General features: G+C 48.2%; 1 protein-coding gene and 1 long non-coding RNA gene across 5 annotated transcripts in view; one reads left to right on the forward strand and one right to left on the reverse strand.

Annotated features, from left to right (window-relative positions):
- Positions 1-23,361, forward strand: part of SRGAP3 (SLIT-ROBO Rho GTPase activating protein 3) — a 780,680-nt gene that overhangs the window by 602,887 nt on the left and 154,432 nt on the right. The window lies entirely within an intron of this gene.
- Positions 1-23,361, reverse strand: part of LOC138566333 (uncharacterized) — a 292,266-nt gene that overhangs the window by 218,813 nt on the left and 50,092 nt on the right. The window lies entirely within an intron of this gene.

A 23,361-nucleotide genomic window follows, 5' to 3' on the forward strand; every position in this document is an offset into this window, starting at 1 on the left:
CTGTGCCCATTATCACACCCACCCGAGTGTAAACAGGTGTCCGCTCATTTGGTCGAAAAAAAAAGATCGAATGACCATTTGGTCGAAACCAAATGGTCGGAAAAAAAATGGTCGAATTTTTTAAAAAATGTATTTATATATATTTTTTCGTTTTGTTTGGTTAAAAAAATGTATATATAAAAAGGGGGTTGGGGGTGGAACCCCCCCAAAAAAAAAATGTAAAAAAATTCGACCCTTTGGTTGTCGACCAAATGACTGGTAACCGTGTAAACATGCTGTATTGGCAGCTATCATTGTCACCATACTTTCCACAGGTAGTTCCTGATTTCTGCAAGCACAGAAAATTCGTGCATGGTCCATTTGGAATCAATCAATCCTGTGGGTTCTTTATGCCAAGTGCCACCAGCAAAAAAACTGGAGCCGTAGATGAAAACTGGGGACAGCTTTTTTCAATTTGTTTCCACGTCAACAACCATCTCTGCATGAGGGTGTGTTTCCAGTGTGGAGGTAAAAAAGTAGTCAAAAAATGCCCACCTCCCCATATTACACATTGGTGCTGGGATTCAAACTTTCACCACACTGACCCACAAACTGATTGCACAAATTCCTTAGGAGGCCATGCTTAGGAGGGAAGACTGTGTCCTCTTGGTTGTTGGTTTCCAAGCAGAGCACGCAATCACATATCCTAACTTTTCTCAGATCCCAGAGCTGGAAATGGGCCATGATACACCCACACAGGGTTCTGTCAATAAACGTGCGGCCAGAACTCCGTTGCAGTTTAAATCTTTGAATATATATGAGAGGTTTCCCATTTCTTAATATAGGTTTCAAAGGCCTCGTCAGTGCTCCCTACTCGCTGCACTTGAGTGCAAAGGTTCTTTAGGGAAAGCCGCTCACTTTGCTCAAATACTACCACATGATATCATGTAGAATTTATATGGCACCCCAAGGCCCTCACCCTGCACCACTCTGCACCCCCTTTTCAAGCTGAGCAGAGGTGCATGAAGAAAGGTGTCAGTGAAGAGTCCTGCACTTCCTACCTCCATGTTGTAGTCTACAAAAGAGCCTCATAGAGAAATGGATAAGTACTTGTAGTTATATGTTTCATCAATGCAAGTTTATAGTGCTGGAAACAGGGCCCACGCGGTGTGCGATCGCTCTAAAGGTAGTAAGGAGTGAGTCTATAAAACATTTATCATTATCTGCACCAACCACAACATAACGATTCACAATTAGGATTGTGAAAGGACAAAGAAGAAATACTTGTTGAATTGAATAAGGCACCGTGTAGGTGATAGATTGGAAAGAAAATAACTGCTGGGATTGCATAAAGGTTGGACCTACAACCTGTGGCTCACCAGATGTTTTGGACTAGAAATTAGTCAACGGTTAGGGATCATGGGAGTCGTAGTGCAAACCATCTGGAAAACCACAGGTTGCAGAGCCCTGATGAGAGTAAGATAACAGAAGTATATGTGTCTATACAATTGGATGTTTTTTTAGCTCATCGACAATTTGATGCTATTTTAGCATAAACATAGGAGGGGACTGGTTCAAATAGGGCCGGGTAACTGAGGCGAACAAATTAGAACAAAGGTCATAAACCTGAGAGGGAGTTCAAAGATCTAAGGGAGGCAGAGATGCAATCACTGTGATTTTTGCCGCTCAGGAGGATAGCTCAGGGGCAACGTGCTCGCCTTGGAAACAATACGACACAGAGCACCATAGGTTCGGTCCCCGGGTCCGTGCTTAGAAACCTCTAGGTATTAAGCGTGTTATAAATAATCTATCATGTCATATCTTTTAGGGGGTAGAAGGATCATTGTAACCAGAGTAGAGCAGTCGTTTCTTTGCAAGGAATAATTTCAATCCCGGCAATGAGCGATAACCAAACGTTGATGGCTGAATGGAGAAGTCTGACGGTAGAGCGGTTTAAGGGGGAGTGAGGGTGGCAAAGAGGACAGGAAGGCAGATATGTGGGTTACTTTTGCAAAGAACAGATGATGAGCAATAGCCAAACCAATTTATGGCCAAATGGAGAGGTCTTCCGGGGCGGGCGGGGGCTGTGGTCTCTGTTTGGAATATACAAATGGCAACTCATCCCCATTAGTGCCCGTATGCTCACCCAGCTATCTCACCTATCAAACAGAACAATCAGGGGCATTGGGGTGGCTTTAAGCATTTTCTGGGGTCCCTCTCAGAGGCCTATGGTCCAGGGCCTGTACGGCATTTGCGGTGCAGGGATGCCCACTCCATTTAGCGAGTCTGATTGAACATGCAGTGTCTCAAAGTTCTCGGAAGTAGTCAGAAGGTAGCATTTTAGCGCTATATAGAACACAAAGCTATGCAGTAAACAGTCTTCTAAACACGTCCAGCTTGATTCCAGATAGACAAACGGTCTTTGAAGTACAATGAGGACAATAATAACTGTGCAATGAGGAATCTATTGATTATGCCAAACATTATAATGACTGTGTCAATGAGGATAATGACCATAATGAAAATAATTCCAAAAAACAGGCTCATTATAAGTACACAGTTGAGAATAATAATGTTGCGCTCAATGAGGATCATAAAGACTGTGACCATAATAAAGATGATGATTATAAAAATCAAGAGAATAATAATTGCACAGTTGAGGATAATAATGACTGTGACCATAAAGATAATAGTTAATAAACTAAGATCATTACATTTGCGCAAACATTCATAATAATGATTAGCTGAATGATTAGCTGAATGATTAGCTTAATGATTAGCTTAATGAGGTTAACATTGACAACAACCATAATGAAAATCATGATTACACACATGAGGATAACAATGATCGCCTCTAAGAGGATAACAATGATCACCTCTAAGAAGATGATAATGATTGACAGTGAGGCAGGTAATAATTACAGCAATGAGAATTGAAAGGCCAACACCTGTGGTAGGCATATAAATATTCTTCTGGTCATTTTGGCTAATGGTATGTATTTAGTATAATGTTTTCTGCCTGCCTCATTTTCTTTAAATCCTGAAGCAGCATTTTAACATTGGAATGTAGGTGGGCCCTTCTAAGCAATGGCTCTTCAGGGGACCTTGACCACTGTTATAAGGCTCGATGGTTCTCTCCGAGCATTCCTCCTCAATGCAGTGTCTACATTAACCAACACTCACCAGGAAAATGCTCACTGCAATGTTCTGAACACCTTTGTGTTGTTGACTTGCTTTTAACTTTCTATTAACTCGTGTTTGTTGTTCAGCCATCTTGTAATGGTATTAAATCACTGGGAGGAAAAGTTTGTAATAGGTCCTATCATCCCTTAGCTATGTGCCTTTGGCTTCTCCTCGGGCCCATATTACTGGTTTGTGCCGATAACACCTGTTACAGCCCTCTCCCCAGGCTGTAATTCCTTAGATACCCATGCGATCATTGATTACATATCCAGACATGCCCAGAAGACCTCTCCAGAAAAATCTTGATATGACCATTGACCTTCAGGTGTTTACAGGCAATGATCCTTTCACTTCTGATCATATGGTGGCAGTAGAAATAAGATGACTTTTTCTCTGGTCTTTGTTATGATCCAAAATTATATCTGGCCGGGGGTCCAACAGTTCCTAGAGCGGCGAGGAGCACGAATGCGATTAGAACGAGCGAAGAAACGCAAATGAGAGAATAGAGGCAATGATGCCAGGCGGAAATTCAGCAACTAGAAACTTAACAACTTGAAATTTAATAACCCAAGATGCACCAGGAATGCAATTTTGAAACCGGCCAAATCAATGGACCTAAATAAAGGAAATTGAATTGATCTATGTACAGGGGGGAGACGTTTATCGCACCCTTGACGTTTTTCGTAAAAATCGGTGAACACGTTGAACATCTATAGACAGGCCCAGAAGACACTAGCGTGCAAAGGAAGAAGGGAAATGTATGGCAGGACAACGAGAGTCCATGTGGAAATACATTAATAAAAGAACACAGAAGTGTGATAGTAATCAATGCTCCTGATGAAAGTCTTGCTTTAAATAGCACTCAAGACAGAAACATGGCGTGTTCAGCACAAGGACTTGTAATTTAACGGTGCTACAAAAGATAATAAAATATGAATCTAGTATGATTTCAGTACTTAAGATTATAATTCATATCATCTAATAGTACTGCTATGTATTTTTAAGATTGAGTCACTAGGGTGAGAAGTCACGCGTGGTGGTGTTTAGTGTATATGCTATTCGTTTTTATATTTGTGTAGTATGAATATGACGCTCATTTTGATAACATTACATTATTTATTTTAACTATGGTTACAAGTGAATGTATTTTTCCCCCTGAAAATTTAAGAAATCCACTGAAGCCTTTCACTGGTAGGTTATGATATACTTTTAAGTCTCGGGCAAGTGAAGGCTAAGCACCGTTATAGGCAGTGCTCATCCGGGGGGTCCCTTCTGGTATACAGTGTTATATAGAGATAACATTAAACTGACCAGAGATTATACTTTTTAGAATGTAACTGACCACTAATATCCATCAACAACAACATGGAGGCTTCTTTCCATTGGCTGAACCCTATTCCTTCCCCAGGTTGCAGAACTTGCCGGCTCCACTCTGATGGGGCTAATTTGTGGAGTTGCATATTCTGTTGAAAGGAGGAAGATTGTAGGGTTCTACCACAGCAGTGCTTTCTTGTGGGACTTTCTCCCTAGTGGTCTCTTTTTGTTATGAGTGGTGTGTGAGAAGCGAAACGATCACGCCGATCACGCCAGAGTTGGATGTCCAATTCCACATGCAGCATTGGCCGCACATTGACCATTAAGCCACCTTTCGGGAGACTGATGGCCTTGCAGTCTTCTGTATAAAGCGGGCTTTGGTAGTGGCAAATTTCACCATTAGTTACATTTCCTCACAGTCTAAATCAGTTCACCTGACGAAACAGCCACAGAGCAGTACCTGGGGAAGATTGACACTCGTCTTGGTAAAAGCACCTACACTCTGTGGGATATGTAGTTAGTCTTGCGATTTTACAGCCGCATAACCTTTACTGGGTTCTTCCCTCTGGATTTCAGAGCACTGTATAGCATTGCTCCTCATGTCAGCCTGGTCACATCTCTCTCTGCGGTTATGAGAACAACCCAACTGCATACTTCATGACCACCCACATTCCCTTTGGTTTCTCAGTTACCTGCAATGTAGTGGGGTTGTCTGTGTTCTTAAATGTGCTGATTTCTTATAAGGGCTCGTGAATCGGCTTTTGTGCCCTCTGTCTCTATCTCTATTGACATTCGTTTGAAACCACAAACAGTCTATTTTTGGGGCCAATCTCTGATTTACAAATGGTTTTGCTTCTTCTCCAATAAATGAGGAACTCGAATATAGCTTAATGCCGTATAAATTGGTACTGCTTAATATCCTCATAAATACACTCTGTTGCCCACGTGTTTCGACCACTTGTTCTTCTTCAAGGCAATTGATCGCATGACTTCACAAAGCCTTCTTATTTCTATCTTAAGCTCTTATTGTTAAGCTATCCATCCTGACCAATATTCATGTGTTCCTTACGCTCACAGCCACTGACCCCCGAACAACGCATACGTTGTAAACACAGGGGCACTCTAGACTTGTAAAGGCTGCACACAATCGCGCAGTCTTCGCTTACAGAGACTGCATGAGTTTGGCAAGTTCACTGCTACTAAGTAAAAACCAGAGGCTACAGAAGTTTGAAACCTATCTATGATTAATGTATTTACAAATGTCTTACATTGAGGGACATAAAAGCACAGAATAATACACTGTACAAACACCGCCTAGAAGCGCATCGGACTACTGCTGTGCTTTAAAGGTTGTGTAATCAGATTGCAGAGAAAGGAAGACGAATGGAGTTTTACTGTAAAATGCAAAGATTGCTGGCAAAATGAAAGTGCACTGGAGGTCCAAAGAAGACACATTATATTAAATTGAGCGCGTGGTGCTGAAGTTCTATGAGTAAGTTCTTCAGGTGTTACCATCTCCTTATATCCTTGAGGAATAACTGCTCGTATACTGCAGGAAAAGCATGCCTCATATCTAGGTCTGAGCAGGGAAAGAACGATGGGGAAGTGAGAATATATTGCAGACTAGACATGGACTGTGTCCCGTCGATACTCATATTTTTAGTTTTGCGCATAGAGGTGGCGCTTGCGACCTGTGTGAACCAAATAATGGGTATAGAAAGGATATGTGTGCTAGGTACTTTTCTTCTTTTATTTGTGGAGGAATACATATATACCAGTAGCTTGGTAAGTGGCCATTGCTCTGTTATCCAAATCATTGAGGCTTTAGCTCGAATTAAAATCATGAAGGAACAGCTCTCTTAAAGGTACTGTGTTCATTGCCGCTCGAAAGCTGCTCATTATCTATATCCTTGCCACATTAATGTGATTTAAAAAAGACATGTTACTGTGAAGGAAGCTACTTGAAAGATATTGTTATGTCATGAAAGTTGATTATTACTATTAAAACGTCTTAATGAAATGTGCCGCTAGCAACTTGATTTGGAAAGGAGTACAGACTTCCAGCAAACAGCCATGATTGCAATGCTTTACTTATCTCAGGTTCCTTTTATTTGTAATACACAAGGTAAACACTAGTAGCAAATAACATGTTATTTATTGTGTTGCAGTGATCTGTAGACAATTGTAGTATATACAACTTGGAATGTTTTAAATGTGTCAATGGAGAGGACGTGCCTGCCTACAGACAAGCCAAAACTGTTTCCCTTTTCAGTGCTGAGGGCATAGTCTTTGACACTATCCTGTAGTTTACCAGTGGAATTATCTGTGCCCTCGCCACTGGAGACCCACTTCTCTACCCTACTCCTCTCAAATCTAGTGTATTCCACAGCGATTCTCAATGGTCATAGGAACACAATATATTGACTCTGGATATATAGTCTGATATGTTGGTCATGGAAATGCTTGTTTGGCCAATGAAGCTTTTATTTATCTCTAGCTCCATCACTCCCACATTCAAAATCCACAGAAGTGGCAAGTTATTAATTCATAGGGAGGATTGCTCAGCTGCAACGTGCTTGCCTTGGAAACAAGACGACAGGAAGCAACACAGGTTCGATCCCCTGGTCCACGCTTAAAAACCTCCAGGTATTAAGCGCCTTATAAATACGCAACTAAGAGACATATTCCTGTAACAGCGCCTTGATGCTGATGCCCCCGGGCTCTGTGAGCGCTTTAAAAATGCAAATTAAATTAGAATAGTGGATGTTCTCATGGGCCTCATTAGTAGTCCGGCAATGTGGGGAAACACAGCGCTGCCGTATTACAAGTTCAGAGGTAAGGTGGAGCATTTACCTCCAGCAAAAATCACCAGAATTACAGCTAGCGGAATTACCGCTGGTGGTAATTCTGCCGAAGTCCACATGGATGCCTATGACTCAGAAAATGGAGATTAACCCTGCCCTACCACCAATTGTAATCCCACGTGAATCTGCTTAATCACCACCAAACACGCAATGAAGCCCAAGGAGCCCCATTGCAAGCTGCGCAGTAACTAGAACACATGCAGTATTTGGAAATAGCACTTGATTTACCACTCCATCTAACTATGGGGTTTGTTACCAAAAGCCAGATACATCCCTGCTTTCATGTGCAGGTATTACATCCTGACACATGCAGTAATGGATGCGGTATTACCCAGGCGGTATTACTGCCTGGGATAATACTGCTTATCCCCGACTGTGTCTTATGCGATTCGAAAAGGGGGTTTAACTACTGGCTCTGCATGACTCCAAATCATGGCTTTATCATTATGACATGCAGCATGCGTGTCTCGGGAGGATAGCTTGGGGGCAATGCGCTCGCCTTGGAAACAAGATGACGTGGAGCAACACAGGTTCGATCCCCAGGCCCGCGGTTAGAGACCTCTGGGTATTAAGCGCGTTCCCGAACTCCTAATAAGGACAAGAGAAGCTGTCTTTCCTGCTCCTTTATTCTGTTTTATTTGATGTATTGTACATGTGTTTACGCCACTTCTATGCCTGAAGGCGAGCGGAGGGTGCAGGGTTATTGAACAGCATTTAAACGTGATACGAAAATCCTAATAAATACAATTAACATAGAAAGGGAATGTAAAGGTACCATTAATCCAAACTAAAATCTATTGGTGAGAAAACAGCAAATATATGAAATAGTGACACGATGAACAATACGCAATTTCGAACTAACTAAACAGCTGCAAACGTGTTACAATCATTAATCAACACTAGGAAAAACTCATGCAGCGGCAGCGAATGACTGGCGGGTGACCTTTGCATGTTTTATGCTCATAGTTTAAAGCCTTTTCAGATCCTTACTCCCTTGTAGTTATAGAGCAGGGGTCTGCAACCTTTGGACCTCTATATGTTTTAAACTACAACTCCCATCAGCCTTCGCCAACACAGACAATGATGGGGATCATGGGGATCATAGTCCAAATCATCTAGAGGGCCGCAGGTTGCAGGCCTCTGTCCCATGTGCTAAACAGAGATCACTAAAGACAAGGGCCTAAAGCAGTCGGCAGCAACCTGTGGCTCTTCAGATGTTTTGGACTGTGACTCCAATGACCCCTGACAATTGACTCTGCTGGCTAGGGCAGATGGGAGTTGTAGTCCGAAATATCTAGCGAGCAATAGGTTCCTCCAGGCATCCCAGCTTAATCTGAATGCAAAGTGCAGTCGCAGCCAGTGAGGGCAGTGAGGGTGAAAACGAATACGGGTGATGTGCTCAAATGTGTACACACACATCACTGTCACAGCCACAGAGGTGAGCACGGTTCCCAAAGAACCCAGTCAAGAAACCGGTAAGACCTGAAGTATTAGCATTTCCGCCATCCAAACTGGAAATAACTAGCGCCCTAGTCACGAAACTGGTCGAGAAAGAAACAGCGTTCAGTGCGTGCATCCAAATCCAACATGGCCGAAAGAGTTTTGAGAATGGAAATGCATACATTGAAGGCTGGATGTAACACACAACCTAGTGAATGGACTGTGGAACGGAAAGCAGAGGAGATAGACAATGGAGGTAGAGAAGTAAGAAACGTTCTGACTGGTGAAGAAGAAAAACAGCGCATTGATTGCCCCTGAGCTATCCTCGGTAGGATAGCTCAGGGGCAACGTGCTCGCCTTGGAAGCAAGATGACACGAAGCAACACAGGTTTGTTCCCCGGGTCAGCGCTTAGAAACCTCTGGGTATTAAGCACGTTACAAATTACCAATCAATCAAACAACTCAGTTTTAGATTGGTTCCACGGCAGAACATGTGCTGCCCCCTGTGGATGGATGTGCTAGATGGAGTACAAAGATGATACTGGGAGATGTAACGTGCTCTTAGCATACTGGGGTACAGAGGTGCCTGACCCCACGAGCGAATCTTCCAGTTCCATATACATATTGAACCCCACAAGACACAGATGGAGCCATGGGGCTTTCCTCATGGTGTAGGACCATATCAAGAGCCATTGAGGATGTGTAAACAGGCACCGCTGGTCTACAGTGTACACACTGCATCACCCAGCAAGTGAATGCCCGCTGAGTCTTTGACTAGGAGTAAACCGAGCATGATCAGACGTAAAGAGGCAGGAAAAAGCCATCGCTGTAATGTGTGCCACAAGCGTCCAAGGTTCCTTGGTATTGTCAGTCCTAAGCTTTGCAAACTTGTCCACAAAGAATGTATTCCTTTCGTGCAAATCACTCTCAGGGAAGCAGAGCTGGTTGTAGATTTAAAGCGCCTCTTGAGCCCTCTAAACAATTCGTGTGGCTTGAAGCAGAACAAAAAGGATCCTGGACGTTTGCTGTCTTGGCTTTTCCAGCGTGAGCTTTGTACTGGGGTTCTGGGTGCCATCCACGTATCTTTCACATCACGGTCGCCAAAGACATTCTTGCCATGTCAGCTCCCTTTTCTGATCACGTTAAGCATAGGGATAGCAAGGGATCGCCCTGCTGTAGCGGCAAGCCGAGTTGGTTAATCTGCAGTTTTGGTGGTGATGAATGAACTGGACTCTGCAAAACGCATTGCATCCATGAGAAGGTGTGGTGAATGTGATTGGCTCAATTTTGGTAATATTTTAGCTTCATTATCCATTATTTTAATTCAGTGAGTTTCAGTGGTCTCCTGGGCATCCACAACGTCTTTTTTAGTGTCTCGTCAGACTTTGTTTCGTATTGTTTTATGATGTTGTCTTTTTTCCAAGATGGCGGTTCACCCTGATATCTTTTTTATGCTTCTCGTTGTGCCCTCTACCCCTTTTTCTATAGGTTTGCTTGTGTTTTCATTTCTGCTTTGAGTTGGCACACGCTGAAAAGACCCCAAAGAAAAGTCACACCTATCATGGCAAACTGAGGACATGCCATGGTCTGTCTGGCGGTGCAAAGAATAAGGGTTATGGTTGGCGCCCACCCTATGTTGAACATGTGCTGGCCGGGATTTAGTTCTCACAGAGTGTCAACGATGCCTCAATGATAGTTACATTTAATCCATGTCAGTACGTTGTCTCTGGAGAATAGCCCAGGGGCAACGCGCTCGCTTTTGCAAGCAAGATGATGCGGAGCAACACAGGTTCGATCCCCAGGTCTGCGCTTAGAAACCTGTGGGTAATAAGTGCGTTATAAATGACCAATTAAAATTAATAAATAAAATAAGCATGTGTAGATGTAGTGGGAGTAATAATGACGTACATTAAACGGCTGCCGAAAAACAGGGATTTGTGCGCCAATCTGCCCGCAAATCCACATTTGTTAAACAGCCCCTAAATCCCTTGAAGATCTTTACGTCCAATCACTATTGAACTGAAGGCACCTTTCCAACAGGGCTTGACATATCTTGAAAGTACATGTACAGGGCAAGCCGAACAGCCACAAACCTGATGCGCCAGGTCAGATTTGGAGAGACGGAGGAGGATGAATGAAAATAATTGTTATGTAAAGGAGAATGACACGACAGTAGATACAAGTTCAGATCACCCAAAAGAAACAATGCTAAGTGAGGTCCAGTTGCAAGATAGTTTGACTATAATCACCCGTCCGTCCGCCTCTGAATTTATCTGCTTGGTCCGCTCTTATGATTGCGTACTGTGGAAGGACCAGTCAATCCAGGAAGGATATAGATGTTTCCTTTAACGATTATTCTGCGACGACTAAAACGTCTAAATTGTGGCAGAAGATAATATGTGATTGCCCGGTGTAGCTGCTGTTTTACCCCAGTAATGCATCCATCGTTGAAGTCACAGCCATGCGCCACGTCGCACCACATCCTACGGCGTGGCGCGCTGGTTTTCAAAGGTCCCCGGTTGAAAAGAAAAGGCAAGCGTTGACAGGTTGGTTGAAAGGAGTGCCAGAAAGACGATTTCATTAGAAGGAGTTGAGCAAGTTGATGGCCAGGACGTTGCATTAGATCTTAGATTTGATCTCCTATATTAATTTGTATTCTGCAATAGTGCTCAACATATCTCAAGGCTTGTTCTGCAGTTTCACAGTTCCTATAAAAGATTGTGTCTAGGAATAAGCGATGCAATAAGGTTGAAAGCTATTGGCTCACTGCATCTCTGTCACATGATGGTTGATTGGAGCCCATCAACTTGGCACTTTTATGTCCATCAGCTGCAGATTGTCAAGTTGGGTTTTGTATTGTTGGATTACAGCCTCAAGCTCGTCTTTCTCCCTTTTTCCAAGCGCTGCACTCACCACCAGGTCCATGCCATACCGCAAGCTGTCAATGGCAAATGTAATCACAACACAAGCGATTACCGGTATGGGCAGTGACAATAATTTGAAAGCAAACATGGTAGCCATGTAATGCCAGGTCTGATGGATGCATGTGATCATCACGAGCACTGTGATGAGTCCTAGCAACAGCGACACGTTGGATTGGAGTTTGGCCTTCTTGCCCATCTCAGGCTCCGCTACGCCTTGAAGCTGCCAGCGCATTGCCAGTACACGCTCCTCCTTCAGCCTCTGGTCCACCAAGAGCATACTCCGCTCTACTGCTTCTAGCTGACCAATCAAGTTTCTGCAGTCCTCGGTGAGCGACCAATCCCTGCTCCCATTGACCAGTGCTAATTGGTGGTGCCAGTGATCTTTCAGGACCTTGACCAGTTTTTTGGTGGTGTTGGCGTTGGGCAGCATCCGCTGGCGCAGCTGCCGGTACAGAGTAGCCACCTGCTCCCTTTTCTTCCGGTTCTCAGGGTAGAGGTGGTCACAGTATGACATGGTCTCGATGTCTCCTGCTCTCCTGTTTCCAGGCTGAGCACTCTCCAGAGTTGCTTGGAGAGCGACAGCAGCTTCCCTTTCGGTTTCCTCAGTGACAGCTCACTCTTGGCAGCTTCTCAAGACACGCCCAGCGCCTGGGAGAGGCGCCTGCTGCCGATCAGCACAGGTGGCGTTTATTCCCAGAGCTCTCAAGATGGCGACTCTCTGCTCTCGGAGTAGCTCGTCGAGTCCTGTGCTTTTTTTTAGTCTTCTGTTTTTGCCCCTGCGTTTATTATTGTTGGGGAGGATAGCTCAGCAGGTTAAATACTTTCCAGGGATGTGTGGCTAGCCTGTACTTTGCAAGTTCTAACATTCAGAGCACAATGCAATTATTATGATTAGACTGGAAATGAAAACGTTATTTATTACACTGCTTAGACGTCAGAGGAATCTGCTCTGAAGCGCTGTACATGCAATTCTAGCACACACACACACACGGTAGCTACATCGCCACTTCTTTCATACTTATAGACTGACACTGGACTCTCAGAACACGTTCCTCAGTTTTTGATGTTTTTAGTGCATTTTGCATTCCTGCTCACTTTAAAGGTACCAGAAGGCAATATGATGTGAGCCAAAACGCCCGGTCTGGTTGCTCAGTCCACACTGGCATGGGACTAGGACAACATGTGACTTCTGCAGATGAAGAGCCTGTATGTGAGTCAGCACCTCATGTTTGACACTTGTATGCAGCTTGTAGTTATGCATAATGAGCTTAACATTTGCAGGGAACCTGTTTTATTAGGCATCTCACAATGAGATGGCCCAGTCAACATTATAAACTCCCTGATTGTTTAAGTCATCATTCATGTACCTGGCACTAAGCTTAACCACCATGGACTGAAGCATCTTCCATCGGTTAAGGCCCTACGAGCTGTGTGCGTGGCTACAACTGGGCACGGTTATGCATTGTTAGGCCTTGGTTCTTGAATATTCAGTGTGCCAGAGCGCCCGAAGCTTGTGATATTTAGTATACAAAGTGTGCATTGTTTGAGAACACTTTGCTTTCTAATTGGTGTGATCAGCCTGGGCTGTTCTAAGGAACTGGCAGCGACATCAGGTGGCTTGTTAAATGACTGACATTAAAAGTAATGTCCCAGATGGAAGTAACAGTTCACTTGTTTCTATGCAGGTTCCAAACCAAATGTCTATGCAGATTCTGTCTCTGTGCTCCCCGCTGCAGTTCCTCCTACTCTCTCCTTCGCACATGCTCGCCTCCCCACTCCCCGGCCAGGATACCATCCCATGAAGGCGAAGGAGGAACTGCAGCGGGAGGAGGTGGTACATGGCCTTGCTCGCCACATGCTCGCCTCCCCACTCCCCGGCCAGGATACCATCCCATGAAGGCCATGTACCACCTCCTCCCGCTGCAGTTCCTCCTTCGCACATGATCGCCTCCCCACTCCCCGGCCAGGATACCATCCCATGAAGGCCATGTACCACCTCCTCCCGCTGCAGTTCCTCCTACTCTCTCCTTCGCACATGCTCGCCTCCCTACTCCCCGGCCAGGATACCATCCCATGAAGGCCGTGTACCACCTCCTCCCGCTGCAGTTCCTCCTACTCTCTCCTTCGCACATGCTCGCCTCCCCACTCCCCGGCCAGGATACCATCCCATGAAGGCCATGTACCAGCTCCTCCCGCTGCAGTTCCTCCTACTCTCTCCTTCGCACATACTCGCCTCCCCACTCCCTGGCCAGGGTACCATCCCCTGAAGGCCATGTACCACCTCCTCCCGCTGCAGTTCCTCCTACTCTCTCCTTCGCACATGTTTGCCTCCCCACTCCCCGGCCAGGATACCATCCCATGAAGGCCATGTACCACCTCCTCCCACTGCAGTTCCTCCTACTCCCTCCTTCGCACATGCTCACCTCCCCACTCCCTGGACAGGATACCATCCCCTGAAGGCCATGTACCACCTCCTCCCGCTGCAAGTACCCCTACTCTCTCCTTCGCACATACTCGCCTCCCCACTCCCTGGCCAGGGTTCCATCCCCTGAAGGCCATGTACCACCTCCTCCCGCTGCAGTTCCTCCTACTCTCTCCTTCGCACATGCTCGCCTCCCCACTCCCTGGCCAGGATACCATCCCATGAAGCCCATGTACCACCTCCTCCCGCTGCATTTCCTCCTACTCCCTCCTTCGCACATGATCGCCTCCCCACTCCCCGGCCAGAATACCATCCCATGAAGGCCATGTACCACCTCTTTCCGCTGCAGTTCCTCCTACATTCTCCTTCACACATGCTCGCCTCCCCACTCCCCGGCCAGGATACCATCCCATGAAGCCCATGTACCACCTCCTCCCGCTGCATTTCCTCCTACTCCCTCCTTCGCACATGATCGCCTCCCCACTCCCCGGCCAGAATACCATCCCATGAAGGCCATGTACCACCTCCTTCTGCTGCAGTTCCTCCTACATTCTCCTTCACACATGCTCGCCTCCCCACTCCCCGGCCAGGATATCATCCCATGAAGGCCATGTACCACCTCCTTCCGCTGCAGTTCCTCCTACATTCTCCTTCACACATGCTCGCCTCCCCACTCCCCGGCCAGGATATCATCCCATGAAGGCCATGTACCACCTCCTTCTGCTGCAGTTCCTCCTACATTCTCCTTCACACATGCTCGCCTCCCCACTCCCCGGCCAGGATATCATCCCATGAAGGCCATGTACCACCTCCTCCCGCTGCAGTTAGCTTTCCTGCTGCCCATGGCCTCTCAGAATGTTTCTGCTTCTCCTTGGCACGTTCTGCTCTTCCTCACCTCTTAAATCCCTGCTCCCCCTTACTTACTCTGTAGGCCTTGAAATGTATACACTTCACAATCATCGCTTCCATTTCTCGCCACTTCTACTCCTGCCCTTTCTCTCCTCTGCATTTTGGGGGAGTCTGAAGACCTCACAGAAAAGTTGTCTCACCATCCTTCAAGCTCATTGATACATAATGGCATATACTTCTAAAGTTATTAAGAAAACCAAAAAACACTGTTTTCAGCCAGGTCCCATTCCTTTTCCCATAGAGAAAAAGTGCACTGATTATACACATGTAACACTAAAACCGCTGGACAAATTTGCATCAAATAAGACACAAATTGGGCACAAATCATCACAGATATTTCTTTTGCTGTTTTGAGGTAACTCCCTCCAGTTGTTTTTAAATTATTTGATGGAAAAGTGGTACTCCCTGCGCCCCAAAAACATGTATATATCCCCCATGGTGCTTTGCTCGACAGGTTTTTTCAGGAATGAAAAACGCAATGTTATTTTGGTTGCTCGAAGCGAGCCATTCCATTGATACCAAGAGAAGCCGAAAATGAAAAGTGCTAAAAATGCTACTTGGAAAAGGGAAAAGTATGTAATCATGTATGTAAATAAGTGTCCCATTAGGTGGGGAGGGTGAAAGAGGACACCATGTGAAGTTGTGGAGTTGGGTCTGGGTGTGGGCTGGGGAGCCAGTTACGGATAGAAAATATTCATCTTATCAGGGGACTCTTGCAAGGGGACCACATCAGAGCAGCAAGACCTTCTCGGAAACGAAACTGCGTCACACAACGTGACGAGTGGTAGGGGGTAATGGGAGAGGACCAGGGAGGGAAAAAGCAGTTGTGGTAATTAGGGAGACCAAGAAAAGAGGAGGGGGACACATAGTGAGTGCCTGTGAGGATGAGGAATACTTTTACATTTTTGAGTAGTTATTTCCGTTATAATGGGAATAAGCACACTGCTACGCTACCTCGGGAATCAGCATAATCGGAAATTATTTTGGGTAAATTAACGTCAGTATAGGGTGTGAAAAAAAATATTTAAGACCTGCAGAGACATCTATTAGGCAGGGGCAATGAGTCTTTTGGAAATAATATTGGTGGTCACTGTCATGAAGAATCTGTAGTGTAACAAAACCCTTAAAATTCTGTTAAAATGGTCATCCCTTCCCACATCCGCTGAATTGGAAGTGTTTTGATGTGTTACATTGTATCACCGTAACTCTCTTAACCAAAGTCCACATAAACAATTAACTTGCTGGCAAAAAAAATAGGTTGCAACCAACCCGCTATTATTACATTTGTAGGGTCAATTTAATGGGGGGGGGGTAATTCCCTCCTTGAAAGACTGCAGCTGCAATTCACCCACATTGGTTCTCCCCACCCTTAGCACCTTAGCTTCAGTTTCCTTTACTTATGAATGTGTTTGCTTTTCTCCCATGGGTCCATTTATGACATAATAAGAGGACTCCCTTTCCACCTTTTCCCCTGGGACTTAACACTTCCCGGAAAAGACCAACCTGGCCCTCCCTTCCCACAGCACTCATCTTCCCTTTCCCCCTTTTACCCTGGCACTTAGCACTTCCAGGACCAGCCCAACCTGGCCCTCCCTTCCCACAGCACCCATCCTCCCTTTCCCCCTTTTACCCTGGCACTTAGCACTTTCCGGACTAGCAAAACCTTGCCCCCCCTTCCCACAGCACTCATCCTCCCTTTCCCCCTTTTAACCTGGCATTTAGCACTTCCCGGACTAGCCCAACTTGGCCCTCCCTTGAAACAGCACTCATCCCCCCCTATCTCCCTTTCACCCTAGAACTTAGCACTTCTCGGACTAGCCCATCCTGGTCCTCCCTTCCCACAGCACTCATCCTCCCTTTCTTCCTTTTCCCCTGGAACTTAGCACTTCCTGGACTATCCCAACCTGGTCCTCTCTTCCCACAGCACTCATCCTTCCTTTCTTCCTTTTTCCCTGGAACTTAGCACTTCCTAGACTCTGCAAACCAGGTCCTCCCTTCCCACAACACTCAACCTCCCTTTCCTCCTTTTTCCCTGGCACTTAGCACTTCCTGGACTATCCCAACCTGGCCCTCTCTTCTCACAGCACTCATCCTTCCTTCCCTCCTTTTCCCCTGGCACTTAGCACTCTTGGACTCTGCCAACCTAGTCCTCCCTTCCCACATCACTCAACCTCCCTGTCCTCCTTTTGCCCTGGCATTTAGGACTCCTGGACTATCCCAACCTGGTCCTCCCTTCCCACAGCACTCATCCTCCCTTTCCTCCTTTTCCACTGGCACTTAGCACTTCCCGGACCAGCTCAACCTGGCCCTACCTTGCCACAGCACTCATCCTCCCTTTCCCCCTTTTACCCTCTCACTTAGCACTTCCCGGACTAGCCCAACCTGGTCCTCCCTCTACACAGCACTCATCCTCCCTTTCCCCCTTTTACCATGGCACTTAGCACTTCCCCGACTAGCCCTACCTGGCCCTCCCTTCCCCCAGCACTCATCCTCCCTTTCCCCCTTTTGGCCTGGCACTTAGCACTTCCCAGACTAGCCCAACCTGGCCCTCCCTTCTCACAGCACTCATCCTCCCTTTCCCCCTTTCACCCTGACACTTAGGACTTCCCAGACTAGCCGAACCTGGCCCTCCCTTCCAACAGCACTCATCCTCCCTTTCCCCCGTTTACCCTGGCACATAGCACTTTCCGGACTAGCCCAGCCCGGTCCTCCCTTCCCACAGCACTCATCCTCCCTTTCCTCCTTTTCCCCTGGCACTTAGCATTTCCTGGACTATCCCAACCTGGTCCTCTCTTCCCACAGCACTCATCCTTCCTTTCCACCTTTCCCCTGGCACTTAGCACTTCCTGGACTCTGCCAACCTGGTCCTCCCTTCCCACAACACTCAACCTCCCTTGCCCCTTTTCCCCTGGCACTTAGCACTTCATGGACTAGCCCAACCTGCCCCTCCCTTCCCAAAGCACTCATTCTCCCTTCCCCCTTTTACCCTGGCCATTAGCACTTCCCGGACTAGCGCAAGCTGGCCCTCCTTTCCCACAGCACCCATCGTCCCTTTCCCCCTTTTCCCCTGGCACTTAGCACTTCCCGGACTAGCACTACCCGGCCCTCCCTTCCCCCAGCACTCATCCTCCCTTTCCCCCTTTTACCCTGGCACTTAGCACTTCCCTGACTAGCCCAACCTGGCCCTCCCTTCCCACAGCACTCATCCTCCCTTTCCCCCTTTTACCCTGGCACTTAACACTTTCCAGACTAGCCCAACCTGGCCCTCCCTTCCCACAGCACTCATCCTCCCTTTCCCCCTTTTACCCTGGCACTTAACACTTTCCAGACTAGCCCAACCTGCCCCTCCCTTCCCACAGCACTCATCCTCCCTTTCCTCCTTTTCCACTGGCACTTAGCACTTCCTGGACTTTCCCAACCTGGTCCTCTCTTCCCACAGCACTCATCCTTCCTTTCTTCATTTTCCCCTGGAACTTAGCACTTCCTGGGCTATCCCAACCTGGCCCTCTCTTCCCGCAGCACTCATCCTTCCTTCTCTCCTTTTCCCCTGGCACTTAGCACTTCCTGGACTCTGCCAACCTGGTCCTCGCTTCACACAGCACCCAACCTCCCTTTCCTCCTTTTCCCCTGGCACTTAGCACTTACTGGACTATCCCGACCTGGTCCTCCCTTCCCACAGCACCCATCCTCCCTTTCCCTGGCACTTAGCACTTCCCGGACCAGCCCAACCTGGTCCTCCCTCCCCACAGCACTCATCCTCCCTTTCTTCCTTTTCCCCTGGCACTTAGCACTTCCTGGACTATCCCAACCTGGTCCTCTCTTCCCACAGCACTCATCCCTCCTTTCTTCCTTTTCCCCTGGCACTTAGCACGTCCTGGACTCTGCAAACCGGATCCTCCCTTCCCACAACACTCAACCTCCCATTCCTCCTTTTCCCCTGGCACTTAGCACTTCCTGGACTATCCCAACATGGCCCTCTCTTCCCACAGCACTCATCCTTCCTTCCCTCCTTTTTCCCTGGCACTTAGCACTCCTGGACTCTGCCAACCTGGTCCTCCCTTCCCACAGCACTCATCCTCCCTTTCCCTGGCACTTAGCACTTCCCAGACCAGCCCAACCTGGCCCTACCTTCCCACAACACTCATCCTCCCTTTCCCCCTTTTACCCTCTCACATAGCACTTCCCGGACTAGCCCAACCTGGTCCTCCCTCCCCACAGCACTCATCCTCCCTTTCCGCCTTTTACCATGGTACTTAGCACTTCCCAGACTAGCTGTACCTGGCCCTCCCTCCACACAGCACTCATCCTCCCTTTCCCCCTTTTACCCTGGCACATAGCACTTTCCGGACTAGCCCAACCCGGCCCTCCCTTCCCACAGCACTCATCCCCCCTTTCTCCCTTTCACCCTAGAACTTAGCACTTCCCGGACTAGCCCAACCTGGTCCTCCCTTCCCACAGCACTCATCCTCCCTTTCTTCCTTTTCCCCTGGCACTTAGCACTCCCTGGACTATCCCAACCTGGTCCTCTCTTCCCACAACACTCATCCTTCCTTTCCTCCTTTTCCCCCTGGCATTTAGCACTTCCTGGACTCTGCCAACCTGGTCCTCCCTTCCCACAACACTCATCCACCCTTTCCCCCTTTTACCCTGGCACTTAGCACTTCCCGGACTAGCCGAACTTGGCCCTCCATTCCCACAGCAATCATCCTCCCTTTCCCCCCTTTTACCCTGGCACTTACTGTTAGGAAAGATTTCGTTATTGTAGGGAACTTTCCTTCCATGTGGCAACCCCTAAACTTTTTGCTATTGTTTTCAACCTGTTTTCTTGACTTTGCCAGAGAAGTGCAGCCTTCTGCCGTACTCCTCTGGGCTTTCGCTCCTTTCTTACGGGGAAACTGACATGCCCTTAAGACAGTCAGTACCGGGGAACGCTGTTTCCCGTAGTTTCTTTTATCGTGTCGCCATTTTAGTGCAACACGACACAAGAGGGCACTGTAAGCTAAGTTACAGCTCTCTTGGGTCTCTAGCCTTCTACAGACCCTAGACACTCTTGTAGGATGGTTTTTGGATCGGTGCAAGTCATTCAGGGACTGGGCTGGTGGCAGCGATCATTTGGTTTATTTTGAGCTCCTTTTGCCGTTCTGAGCACCTTTTTGCCGCGAACACAAAAGGGTGGCCCGGCTACCCAAAATGGCCGGACCACGAGGCTCCTTTGTCTCGTCCACTGTCCGTCTTGCTCCCTTTACCTTCCCCCGGGTCAGGCGACCCGGGGCCTTCCTTATTTGGGCATGTAGTTTCCCGCGAAACACGGTTGCTTTCGCGGGCTTCTACATGTCGTTTGAGTGCCCCCAGGATGTGGGCTGGGCTGTCTGGTCCCAATACACATCCTGGGTGCCAGAGAGTCTAGGGTGGTGTGAATGCCTGGGACCACCGTGGTCCGTGATTGGTCCACGTATGGTATGTGTGTTGATGAGCGGATCTCCCATTGGCTCCCCTCCGTTTTGGCGCGAAGGGAACCGTGGATAAGAGGGAGCTGGAAACACCACTACCATGTCGATCTCCTGAGTTCTTACGGACCCAGGGATACAGGAGCCAAGTATCCTGCGAACACGAGGCTGGACCGAGGAATCGCTGGTGACCCCCTGAAGAACTTCTGCTCCTCATTGCTGTCGTCCGGTGAAGCCCTTTCCACCTAAGATCGAACCAGAAGGCCTGTACTGGCGCTTCGACCTATTGGAATAGCAGGACCAGCTATTCCCGGCACCTTCATCAACTCCTGCCGTAAGCCTTCGGAAGTGTCTCTGGGCCATCCAGTTGACTGACCAGCTTACTAAGGAGTCCTGCTCTGTAATCGCCGACAGGTTGGGTGGTATTCTGAGTCCGGGGCACGCTCACACGCTTCGTTTGCTTAGCAACCCTAAGCTAGAGGTGAACGGTGCTCGTTTGGCTTGAATACACCCGGCCGTTCCGTTGCCCTGCCGTGGCGACAAAACTGTGCAGGATTCTTCGATCGGGACGTCTTTTTACTCTGCACGACGACGAGACGTTCCCTGCTCTTCAGAACCTGCCAGAAGCTGCATCTATCGAGGAGAAGCTCGGGCCTGCTTGCTTCGGGGACCGGTGAGTAGATTAGCTAGGATCTGGTCGCCCTCCTGCAGTGCCCCTTGCTTCCCCCGCTGTAAATACAGCACCCCTTGTCCGTACTCGCGCCCTGCTTCTGCCTCACAGTGGAGGCTGCGCTAGAGTCGCGGACCGTGTTCTCCTTCATTAGGGCACCCTACAGAGCTGTCCAACGTCCTCCGAAGAGCTTCACCTTCTGCCCATTGGCACCGGCGGGTGCAGGTACTTTTGAGCGCTAGGCTCCACTCTTCGTAGGGATTGGACTACCATCCAGTTAGGGGCCTCAGAAGGCGGACATATCACACGCATTGGTTCGCACTGCCGGTTTTCCTTCCCCTGCAGGTGGATAACATATTTCGTGCTGCTAATGCTGTGAAACTGTGTATTCTGTATATATATTGGGTGGATAGTGTATGTGTTGGTTTAATATCGTTGTATATTGCTGCTTTTACTGTGGTTATTAGTTCCAAGGCCTTATAATAAATGTGTATCTATTTTTGATATAAACAACTGTTTGGAGTAGTTTGTAAGCGCTCTTGCTTTGTGTGCTCACTGCGGGCTTTCAGTCACCCTCACCCCTCTTGAGACCTAGTCTTGACCGCCGCGATCGCTACCTTGATTGGTCTGGCTTGTCCAGAGGTTACCCTGTCCCAAGTAATTAGGTTGGCCTTCTGAACTTCTGCGCCACCAGGACAGAGTTCAGAAATCCGTCTTAACACTTCCCACTTCCCGGACCTGCCCAAACTGGCCCTCCCTTCCCACAGCACTCATCCTCCCTTTCTCCCTTTCACCCTAGAACGTAACACTTCCCAGACTAGCCCAACCTGGTCCTCCCTTCCCACAGCACTCATCCCCCCTTTCTTCCTTTTCCCCTGGCACTTAGCACTTCCTGGACTATCCCAACCTGGTCCTCTCTTCCCACAGCACTCATCCTTCCTTTCTTCCTTTTTCCCTGGAACTTAGCACTTCCTAGACTCTGCAAACCGGGTCCTCTCTTCCCACAACACTCAACCTCCCTTTCCTCCTTTTCCCCTGGCACTTAGCACTTCCTGGACTATCCCAACCTGGCCCTCTCTTCCCACAGCACTCATCCTTCCTTCCCTCCTTTTCCCCTGGCACTTAGCACTCTTGGACTCTGCCAACCTAATCCTCCCTTCCCACATCAATCAACCTCTCTTTCCCTGGCACTTAGCACTTCCCGGACCAGCTCAACCTGGCCCTACCTTGCCACAGCACTCATCCTCCCTTTCCCCCTTTTACCCTCTCACTTAGCACTTCCCGGACTAGCCCAACCTGGTCCTCCCTCCCCACAGCACTCATCCTCCCTTTCCCCCTTTTACCATGGCACTTAGCACTTCCCCGACTAGCCCTACCTGGCCCTCCCTTCCCCCAGCACTCATCCTCCCTTTCCCCCTTTTGGCCTGGCACTTAGCACTTCCCGGACTAGCCCAACCTGGCCCTCCCTTCTCACAGCACTCATCCTCCCTTTCCCCCTTTCACCCTGACACTTAGGACTTCCGAGACTAGCCGAACCTGGCCCTCCCTTCCAACAGCACTCATCCTCCCTTTCCCCCGTTTACCCTGGCACATAGCACTTTCCGGACTAGCCCAGCCCGGTCCTCCCTTCCCACAGCACTCATCCTACCTTTCTCCCTTTTACCCTAGAACTTAGCATTTCCTGGACTAGCCCAACCTGGTCCTCCCTTCCCACAGCACTCATCCTCCCTTTCCTCCTTTTCCCCTGGCACTTAGCATTTCCTGGACTATCCCAACCTGGTCCTCTCTTCCCACAGCACTCATCCTTCCTTTCCACCTTTTCCTCTGGCACTTAGCACTTCCTGGACTCTGCCAACCTGGTCCTCCCTTCCCACAACACTCAACCTCCCTTGCCCCTTTTCCCCTGGCACTTAGCACTTCATGGACTAGCCCAACCTGCCCCTCCCTTCCCAAAGCACTCATTCTCCCTTCCCCCTTTTACCCTGGCCATTAGCACTTCCCGGACTAGCGCAAGCTGGCCCTCCTTTTCCACAGCACCCATCTTCCCTTCCCCCTTTTCCCCTGGCACTTAGCACTTCCCGGACTAGCACTACCCGGCCCTCCCTTCCCCCAGCACTCATCCTCCCTTTCCCCCTTTTACCCTGGCACTTAGCACTTCCCTGACTAGCCCAACCTGGCCCTCCCTTCCCACAGCACTCATCCTCCCTTT

The sequence above is a fragment of the Ambystoma mexicanum genome, chromosome 2p (assembly GCF_040938575.1).
Source record: "Ambystoma mexicanum isolate Mex_15411 chromosome 2p, UKY_AmexF1_1, whole genome shotgun sequence".
In the NCBI taxonomy this organism is placed as follows: domain Eukaryota; kingdom Metazoa; phylum Chordata; class Amphibia; order Caudata; family Ambystomatidae; genus Ambystoma; species Ambystoma mexicanum.